Source organism: Solanum pennellii, chromosome 11 (assembly GCF_001406875.1).
Source record: "Solanum pennellii chromosome 11, SPENNV200".
In the NCBI taxonomy this organism is placed as follows: Eukaryota; Viridiplantae; Streptophyta; class Magnoliopsida; order Solanales; family Solanaceae; genus Solanum; species Solanum pennellii.
The window spans coordinates 36,242,401-36,253,702 of NC_028647.1; positions in this window are offsets into that span (position 1 = coordinate 36,242,401).

Consider the following 11,302-nt stretch of genomic DNA (forward strand, 5'->3'; position numbering starts at 1 on the left):
AAAGTTGTGACTTTTATAAAAAGTTGCGACTTTTATGAAAAGTTGTGCCTTTTATGAAAAGTTGTGACTTTTATAAAAAGTTGCGACTTTTATGAAAAGTTGTGCCTTTTATGAAAAGTTGTGACTTTTATAAAAAGTTGCGACTTTTATGAAAAGTTGTGCCTTTTATGAAAAGTTGTGACTTTTATAAAAAGTTGCGACTTTTATAAAAAGTTGTGCCTTTTATGAAAAGTTGTGACTTTTATGGAAAAATGTGACTTTTATGAAAGGTGACGACCTTTCTGAAAGATTGTGACTTTTCCAAAGGTTTGTGACCTTTCAAGTAAGGCACAATAAGAACCTTTTCGCACTATCCTTTGTTTTATATAAATTGAGGGATATTCCCTCATTTTAAATAGAATTTATGGACTTCTTCTTCAACTACTAAATCTAGTATTCTAAGTGCACTTTACTGCCATTGAGTGGTTCGCTGACACCGGAGTTTTTGGTATCTATACTCTAGTGATTGAGATCATTTTACCCTGGGAGGTCATATTCCAAATCAAACCTCGGATACTAGAGGGGAATAATTTCCTTAAGGGGACACTGTGAATTCAGTGGACTTGATCTTTTTCCTATTAAAAATTTTCCAGATTCTGGTACGTGTTTTACAAACTTTAGATTTGTGAATTAATTTCAGTTCTTCTATTCTTTTGTTCTTCACTGGTTCATTAAACTTGGTAACTTCGTGTTTCGGCAAAGTTTGTTGGAATCAGTAAGATTCTTTAGACACATATTAACAACAATTCTTCTTTAAGAAAAATATTTCGTATATTTTTTTTTAAATCTGTTTCTGATTCTAGTTTCGCTACTAGTTTTAATTTTCTAGTTGTGAAAATGTTCTTAGAGCCTGTTTGGCTCAGCTTAAAAGCTGGTCAAACTGACTTAAAAGCTATTTTTTGACTTATTTAGCTGTTTGGCAATACTCAAAATAACTTATTTTAAGTTAAAAAAAACTTATTTTAAGCCAAAAGTTAAAAGCTGGGGTAGAGGTGCTTTTTTTTTTTTAGCTTATAAGATGTTTTAAGTTGACCACATTTTTATCTTTTTGCCCTTAATATTTTTATACAATCTCCAAATTACAACATAACCCTAACATCTCTTTCTTCCATTTTTCCCTTTTCACGTTTGACATAGCAACTTCAGCACTTTTATCCAAACACATAACTGCTTATTTTAAAAATAAGTTTCAGCACTTTCAAAAGTACTTTTTTAAAGCTGCTTTTATTAAGCCCATCCAAACGGGCCCTTAAACTTTGTTTTCTTACAAAGATGTTCAAAGTTTTGTTCTAAGTATGTTCGGAATACAAGATGAACAACAAAAAGATTATTTTCTAGAGAGTAAACTAGAGAATTGGGTTGGAGTTGATTGTCTAGAGAACTCTATATTTGGAGAGTAAGATGTAGTGTAGGGTTGGAAATGCGCTAAGGGCTATCCTAAGTCCTCTTCGAGAAGGACGATGCCGGTTACGTATAGGGGTGCTCCCCGGATGTGACAAACTTGATCACATGAGAATAATTGATAAACTACATGATTTGGAAAAATATGGCACCAACAGTTAACTAGTGAAAATGAGAAATTGTCACACGACAGTAAATTAAACAAGTAAATAACACTTGGAAATTTTTTTCAGTAAATGCTTCTGAATATCCATATATCACACCCTTCCTTTGATGTTTTCTCTACTCTAGAGATAAGCATATCCATAAAGAAGTTGTCCATCAATTGACATCCAACAACTGGGGCAACTTCCTCCTTATCAATGTATGCATTTGGTATTCCCAAGACATTGTTACAAAAGATACACTAAATGTAGCCACACGTGGAAGAAAGGTTGGATTATCCTGCCCAATCACAACTTTGAAAGGAAGTGGCATAAAACCTAAGCATAGTTCCTGCAAAAGTCAGAGCACTACTTGCACCTTCAGCTTATTATATTGGGGAAAATGTGATGTTAGAGAACAAGCGCCCTAATGGTCTACCCTGAATATGTAAACAAATAATCATGTGTCAATCTACCTTTTGCTGCAAACTCAATGAAGTTCAGAATTGGCATCACCATACATACGTAAATCGAAAATTTCAGCACATTAATGTTAAGTCATATATGAAAACAAAACATTTCCTCAACATATAGTTGGAAAGATAAGAAAATAAGCAGAATGAGTAAAGAAAATTGACGGAATGGATAGATCAGAGACTTGTCCACAAATACGAAAGAGTGTTGTAAGCTGCTCTTCAGTAACCTACACAACAGAAGAAACATAATTATTAAAATAAAAAAGATAAATTAGGTGAAGTAACCCAATTAACAGGAACAGTGAACCTCTCTTTTTTACCTGATGGATGATCAATGTCGTATGCATAACCGTCCTTCTATTTCCATAACCATTGCCGCTGCATGCACAACTCAAACTACACTAATCAGCTTAAACTCAAGGACATAGATATATTAAAAAAAAGAAATAAAATAGAGAAGATTTCGTTTTCCAAAATAAATAGTAGCGAAAGAGTGAAAAGATTCTCAACACCCTTCACATTAAAATTACAATGTCTTTGCCTTTATGCCACTTCCTTCCTTTTTGCAATCTCCTCAAACTCTATTGCTAAAACAACTCCCACCCAAATAAGATTCATCATCATACGAACCTCTTTGATCTTGGATCACACCAAAATCAGTGAGTTGCTTGAGGATATTCTGATTATGTAATATAATCTTAGATTATATTGTACAAACTTTCTCTACTCTTTTAACTTCACTTTAAGATTTTTCAGATTAGACCATCTCCGACCCACCTCTATTTCACTCTCCATTCTCTGTATTTGGAGAGTAAAATAGAGAATAAACACTACAACTCATCTCTATATCACTCTCTGTTCTTCAAATATAGAGAGGTGAATAGTACTTCTCCAAATTTGTAGAACTACTATTCATACTCTTTATTTTACTTTTTGACCATTTTATTATTATTTCTATTACTTTCTAATTAACATATTATTTTACATATAATGTCATTAATTAAATATTTAATATTCATACTTCTTCTTAAATATGATATAATATTTTTAAAAATATATTATTTAATATATAGTACTTTCATTCCGAATTAATAGTATTTTAATTTTTTCTAATTTTCATCAATGATATAATTTGATTTTATTATTAATTTTCACTATAAATAATAAATACAATTAAAATGAGGATATAAAAATTTTAATTTAAAAATAAAATACATAATATGATAATTTAAATACAAAATAATAATACAATACATAACATTATAATTTAAATACAAGATAAAATGCAATACATAACATAATAGTTAATTTGGTATTAATAGAGCATGAATCATGCCGAAAAGATGTTGAACGTGCATTCATAGTTTTACAATCACATTTTATAATTATTATAGGACCCTTACATTTTTGAGGAAATGAAGTGCTATATGAATAATAACTACATGTATTATATTGCACAACATGATAATTGAGTATGAACATGATCTTAATAAACCAATTCAAGATGTCATAGAGGTTCCAACTCCAACGACGAAAATGTGGTAGATGAAATATTCGATTAAAACAATTTTTAGCTATACATAAAAAAAAATTAAGAACGATAATGCTCATTTTGAACTCCATATGCATTAATAGAGCATTTATAGAAGCAACGTAATAATTGCAAAAATTGAGTGATTATGTAATTGTTTCAACCTTATTAGAATTTGTCCATTAGTTTTATATTATAGCATATTTTCTTGAAATTTATGTTATTTAAAAAGTTCGAGTAAAATATTATTTTATATTAAATAAAAAATTTGAAAAAATAAAATGTTATATCACATGAAAATTATATAACGTAATTATTGGGGAAAAAAATAAGGGATTCATATTATGAAATAAAAAAAAAAGAATGAAACAAAAATAATAATATAATATTGAGGAAAGAGAAAAAGATTCATTTTTAGAGAATAAAATAAAGAATTGGGTTAGAGTTCGTTGTTTGATAAAATAGAAAACTCTATATTTAGAGAGTAAAATAGAAGGTAGGGTTCGGAGTTTCCCTTACACTCCTGAACATAATGAGACGTTCCTCCAAACACTTCAGAATCCCATCACATCTTGACATTATTCTTGAATTCTCATTTTGTAACCACCTCTTTCCAAATTTGAAATAGGTGTGAGATCTCTCTCAGTTCTACATTCTAGTTACAGAGTGTTGTGGTCTGAAGTAACTCTAGGCCTAATTGATTACTTCCCAGTCTTCTGATATTAGAAACCTATCAAGCCTTGTTGCTATATCAAGATTATCACCTTTTCTCCAAGTAAAACGACTACCTGTGAATGGTGGATCTTCCAACTCCATATCCTCGATAAACTCTGTGAAATCTAACATAGCTTTGGTGAATGTATTGCAATTCTTCATCTCGAAAGGGAACCTAACGACATTGAAGTCCCAGCAATCACCCACGGGCCATTGAACATGCTTCTACTTGTCCCCACATCCCATCACACCTCTTCCCTTTCTTCTCTGTTATTTGGAGCATTAACACTTGATAGATGATATATGGCAGCTGAAATCTTGTTTTTTTGCCAGAGAACTTACATGTAATACAATAAGCCTACCTCACATATTTTACCCTCCAAACAAGGTTGTCCCATAGCACAAGAATGCCCCCTCTAGTATCTCAGCTTCTAAAATAACATACATGATAGATGCCACCTGGAATATTGTGTTTTGCTAGAGAACTTACATGTAATACAGGAAGCCCCTGCTTCACATATTTCACCCTTCAAACCCTGTTGTCCCATGGCATAATAATGCCCCCTCTAGTAGATCTACTTCTAACTGAACATATTTTATCCTTCTGTTGGTCCAAAGGTCTTTAATTATTTCCTCTATATCTCCTTTTAATTTGTATTCTTGGAAACAGTGAATATCTACCCTCTATTTGTACTTCATATTATCTATTTTCAACCTCTTTCCTGGATCATTGAGGCCCCTCACATTCCATGACAGAAAATTAGCCTTCACTAGAATTGTTAATAATCTGCAAAATTGTTATTCCTTTCAATCAGCTCCTACCAATGTTCTCCCTGCTCAAGAGTCTCAAAGGACTAATTCCTGAACAGGAAAATCATGCTTCTACCAATAATGTTTTATCAACCTTACAAGCAATCACATTTCTCATTGTCGTATACTAGGCTTAATTTACTCTGTGATTATCACAAGATTAACACGAGAAAAAAAAATGAGGATTTGGGGAAGTAAGGAAATTCTAGGATAAGTTTCTCCAAAATAAGCAATAGCAAGAGCGAGAGATAAGTTAAACTACTTACGTAACATTTTTGTATAACAATTGTTGCACCAAATAATTTTGCATCAAGATATGATGGAAACGTGGAACTTTTGCTATATCGGAGTGACAAAAAATACAATCAAATAAGAGCTCTACCTTATTTGGTAAAACATGATAGGAAAATAAAACTTAAAAACTTATATGACAAGAGAAAAAATCTACCATTTATCCACCAAATGTGAATTATCACCAAGTACATTTAGATCTTCGCAAGCATTAAACATATTATTAAAAGGCAAAGGTCCCACATTGGTTGTTAATTAGATAGGCGGACTCCTTATAAGGCTTGGACAATCCTCCTTTTTTTGAGCTAGCTTTTGGGGTGTGAGTTAAGTAGGTCTAAGACCTAATTTAACATGTTATCAGGGCAGGGTTCATCTCACCTGATGTTGGGCCCCCAAAAAATCAAAAATTGCCAAAAATGACCACGCACTAGATGCTAAGCACTGGGCGTGAGGTGGGTGTTAAAAGCAAAAGGTCCCACATTGATTGTTAATGAGATGAGTGGACTCCTCATAGGGTTTGAGCAGTCCTCCTCCCTTTGAGCTATCTTTTGGGGTGGAGTTAGATTTAATACCTAATTTAACGCATATTTTCCCAAGTGTCAATAAAAAAAAAGCCAAAAACTCATCTTCTCAAAATATAGATGTTAATAATCTTTATAAAATTTCGTAGAATTAATGGCCAATACAACTCAAGGGACACTTACAAAATATAGCAAAGAGTACATATACAAGTTGAACACCGAACACCGAAACAGAAGGTTGCGGACGCAATGTTAAATTTGAATAGAAAAATAAGAGTCCATAATAACATGCATTCTCAATATCCGCTATCATCCTTGTTATAAGTGGTACACAACAATGTGGTAGAATGCCCCTTGCTTTTTCCAAGATGAATTTTGTTTTCCAGATCTCCTCTATAGAATAGATGGTTTTGCCCTCATTGTTTACATATAGTGTTCTTATGTTGGTATCTGGTAAAATCAACACTACCAGTTATAAACGATATACAAACATGGGAATAATTTGAGGAAAGCTCAATTAATAGTCCACTTGGATCCATTTTCTCACAATTGACAGTGTAGTGGCCGCAGTCTAGAAAGAAATGTTTGCAAGGCCTCATGTACCCCAATAAAGACAGTGACATGGGATTGATTGTGGGGAGCTATGATCCCTTGCAATCTATATTTGGTATCCATGCTGTTGCAGAGCTGCAACATGAAAATAATTGTTATGGTATAAAAAGACATTTATCGATTTGAAATCATATATAAACTTGAGCACGAAAAATTGAATGACATTGACTTGAAATAATCTAGAACTTCATCATCATTGATTTCAAAAGTCCTCTCTCAAACCAAGTCAAATTGAAGTGATGATAAGCTTTCTTAATGTTAGACATGGAGTTACTAGAGTTTATAAATGCAAGACAAGGGTGGAAGAAGAAATAAATGTAACTGTTTATATGTATACAATAATGTCAGCATTTACATTAGTCTCCTGAGCAATTATCACATTAGTTTACTTTGTGATACTCATATAAAGAAAGACTAATGCAATTTTCTTTATAGTTTTTCTTCGAGCAAATTTGCAGCGCAGTCTGAACTTCCACATCAGAAAGGATTTACTTTGATTTGCGATAACTACATTTTTTGGGAAAAACAATGGAAGCCAACACAAGTAGAATCTTTACATTGAATGGTGTTAATTATGTCATTTAGAAGGGAAAAATGGAAGATCTGCTTTATGTTAAGAATTTTTACAAACAAGTATTTACCACTGTAAAGCCTGATAATAAAACAGATGAAGAGTGGAATCTGTTGCACAGACAACTTTGTGTATTGATTAGACAATGGATCGATGATAATATGTTGAACCATATTTTTGGGGAAACACATGCTCGAACCCTACGGGAGCATCTTAAGGATATTGAGTGCTATAATTGTGGCATGAAAGGGCACACAAAGAAGTTCCGCAGGAAGTTGAAGAGAGAGAACAAAAACAAAGAGGAAACTAAGGAAAATGACAATGAAATTTGCCTATCCACCGTCACCACCGAAGATCTTGTTACCGTTCTTGATGCATATATGATAAATATTGCTTGTGATGAGTCAAGCTGGGTTGTGGAGACTGGTGCCGCATCTCATGTGACATCTAGGAAGGATTTTTTCTGTTCCTAACTCCTGGCGATTTTTTGGAACCTTGAGTATGGGTAATGAGACTGTTTCTAGAGTAATTGGTATTGGTACAATTTGTTTGGAAACTAGTGTTGGAACTAAACTAGTTTTGAACAATGTGAAACATGCTCCTGATGTTCTTCTGCACCGAATTTCTATTGGTGTTTTAGATGACGAAGGATATGTTAGTACCGATGGTGATGGAAAATGGAAGATCATTAAGGGTTCCTTGGTTGTGGCTCGTGGCGTGGTCTGTACTGGACTACGACCTTTGTTTCTGTTGATATGGTGAATGCGGTTGAGAGTGATAACTCTTCAATGTTATGGCACAAGAGACTTAGCCACTTCCGCGAGAAAGGACTTAATGTTCTAGCCAAGAAAAATGTTTTGTCAAACTTTAGAAGTGCTAAATTAGAAAAGTGTGAGCACTGCTTGCTGGTAAACAAAATAGAGTTTCCTTTAAGTCCTACCCTCATTCGAGAAAACAGAGTTGCTTGAGTTGGTGCACTCTGATTTATGTGATCCAATGAAGACAAAGAAATTGGGTGGTGCACTCTACTTTGTCACTTTCATTGATGATTGCTCGATAAATCTTTATCTTGAAGACTAAAGATCAAGTTTTAAGTGTCTTCAAGAAGTTTCAGGCTTCAGTTGAAAGAGAAACTTGAAAGAAACTAAAATGTATTCGTACTGATAATGGTGGTGAATATTGTGGACCATTTGACGAATATTGCAAACATCGAGGTATTAGACACGAGAAGACTCCTCCCAAGACTCCTCAGCTTAATGGTTTGGCTGAGAGGATGAACAGGACCTTGATGGAAAGAGTTAGATGTTTGCTTTCTGAAGCAAAGTTGTCGAACTCATTTTGGGTGAGGCTTTATTGACCGCTGCAGATGTTATTAATCTATCTCCTGCTTTTGCTTTGCAAAGTGATGTACAAAACAGTGTTTGGTATGGAAAGGATGTTTCCTATGACCATTTGAGAGTATTTGTTGCAAAACTTTTGTACATGTGCCAAAATATGAGAGGTCAAAGTTAAATGCCAAGACAAGGCAATGCATCTTCATGGGATATGGCCTTGATGAATTCTATTACATGCTATATGATCCAATTGAAAAGAAACTTGTGATAAGCCGTGATATTATTTTCATAGAGAATCAAACAATTGAAGATATTGACAAAGCGTAGAAGCTAGAATCTTCAAGTTTTGGTGGTATAGTTCATCATAGTGAAGTTCCTCACACAAGTGTGCATGATGTTGTTGGTCTTAATAATCATGGTGACGCCTAGAATCATGTATCAAATCAATATGTTGATGTTGATAATAATAATGACATTGTTATTGATGATCCTGTTGCTCATGAAGTTGTGGAGGAATCAAATATTCCGTTTTGGAGGTCCACAAGACAGTGGTTTCCTTCCTCCCATTATTCACCCAATGAGTATGTGTTACTCATTTACGGAGGAGAACCTGAATGTTATGAGGAAACCATGGAATATGAACACAAGAATCAATGGATTGAAGCCATGAGATGAAGTCTCTGCATGAGAACCACACTTATGAGTTGGTAAAATTGCCTAAGGGCAAGAGAACTTTAAAAAAAGTGGGTGTTCAAAGTCAAAGTTGAAGATTACAACTTGAAGCGCAGGTACAAAGCTAGATTCGTTGTTAAGGGATTCGGTCAAATCAAGGGTATTGAGTTTGAAAAAATATTTTCTCCTGTTGTGAAAATGTCCTCGATTCGCACAGTTCTAGGTCTGGCTGCTAGTCTTAATTTAGAGATTGAGCAAATGGACGTGAAGATGACTTTCCTTCACAGTGACCTAGAAGAAGAGATCTATATGGAACAACCTGAGGGCTTCAAATAAATGGTAAAGAAAATTTTGTGTGCAAACTCAGAAAAAATCTATATGGCCTAAAGCAAGCTCCTAGATATTGGTACAAGAAGTTTGAATCTGTTATGGGGGAGTAAGTCTATAAGAAGACTTCTTCAGATAATTGTGTATGTGTACAAAAATTTTCTGACAATGATTTTATCATCCTTTTGTTGTATGTGGATGATATATCGATTGTGGGAAAGAATACTTCCAAGATTGACGAGTTGAAGAACGAGTTGTGTAAGTCTTTTTCTATGAAATACTTGGGCCATGCCAAGCAAATTTTGGGCATGAAAATTACTCATCTCAGAGATAAAAGAAACATTTATTTATCCCAAAAGAAGAACATTGAACGTGTACTAGAGTGCTTCAATATGAAGAATGCTAAGCCTGTTAGTACGCCTCTTGTTGGTCATGTGAAGTTGATCAAGAAGATTTATCCTCTTCAAGAGCTTGATTGAATCAGATGGAGTATATTGTCTATTGTTACAACCAGAGTGCAATAAACTTGAATAAGAACTCCATTTACCATGCAAGAACAAAACACATCAATGTCAAATATCATTGAATTCGTGAGAATGTGGAGAGTCAATCATTGCACGTCAAAAAAATCCACACAAGTGAAAATTCTACAGATATGTTGTCCAAGACGATACCGAAAGACAAGTTCGAGTTATGCAAAGAACTTTTTTGTATGAGCTCTCTCGAAAGAAAATGAAGATACCTTCTTTTAGTGAATGAGATTGGAGGGGGAGATTTGTTGATTCCATCCCAATTTTTTGTCAACTTTTGCTGTTCAAATGATACAAGTAATTGTTAAAAAGGAATAGTGATAAGAGTTGAAAATTAAGATTTGGTAGTTCGCACATTGGTAAGGTTTGCAACCTTTCTTTTTACTTTGCTATATTTACATATGTCATTAGTGACATAGGCATGGTTTTATCCTTCTATAAATAGAACATTCTTGCTCATATGTAGAACACTTCAAGTTAGAGAGAAAAAACCATTTTGAGAGCAAAGTGAGGTATTCCATAGACATTCAAGAAAATATTATGTTAAGAAAAATAGAGTGTGAGTGATATTTTAGTAAGGTGGAAACCAAAAGAGTGTTGTTCCTTTTGAGTGTATAGTCGTCACTTTGAGTATTGTATTTGTGACTACATAGTGTAAAATTCCTTAGTGATATTAGTTGCTCCTCTTGGCCTGTGTTTTTTCCTTTATTTAAGAAGGGTTTCGACGTATTATTTTTCCATTTTATTTCAATTACTTTGACATATATATTTTGTGTTTGTCCGCGTTTTCCCAACAATAAGGTTGTCTAAAGAATGGGTACATGTGGGCTACTACATGCTGTCAATTACAAAATTCAACATCAAGAAAATTCTAATGACGAAAATAATTAGATATAGATAAAGTACAATTAAGGATAGAAAAGAAGAAGTTTATATGGCCTGTGGTGAATATTTCACCTTAAAGTAAGTATCCACCATGGACTATGCTTGTTTCATGTTGTCATTGGGCGTTAAGACTTTTAGAAGTGTTTAGGAGAAACTTTTAAGATTCAAATTTCTTTGATTGAAATGCTTTATACTAGGTTTTGGGAAAGAAAGCAATGGTAATTATTGTAATACACTGATTGTTTCTTAATAACTTTGCATGCCTAGTTAGAATATAAATGCACAAACATTTTAAGCTAGTGTGTTAAGTTTTCCCTGTGGTGTCAATGATTCCTTTACATATTTCTTCTCTTCTTTTTTTTTTTTGGGGGGCGGGGGGGAGATATTGTATTTTTCTCTACTGTATTTAGTGTGGAAAGGAAAGGTGTTTTCCTTACAGTGTCAG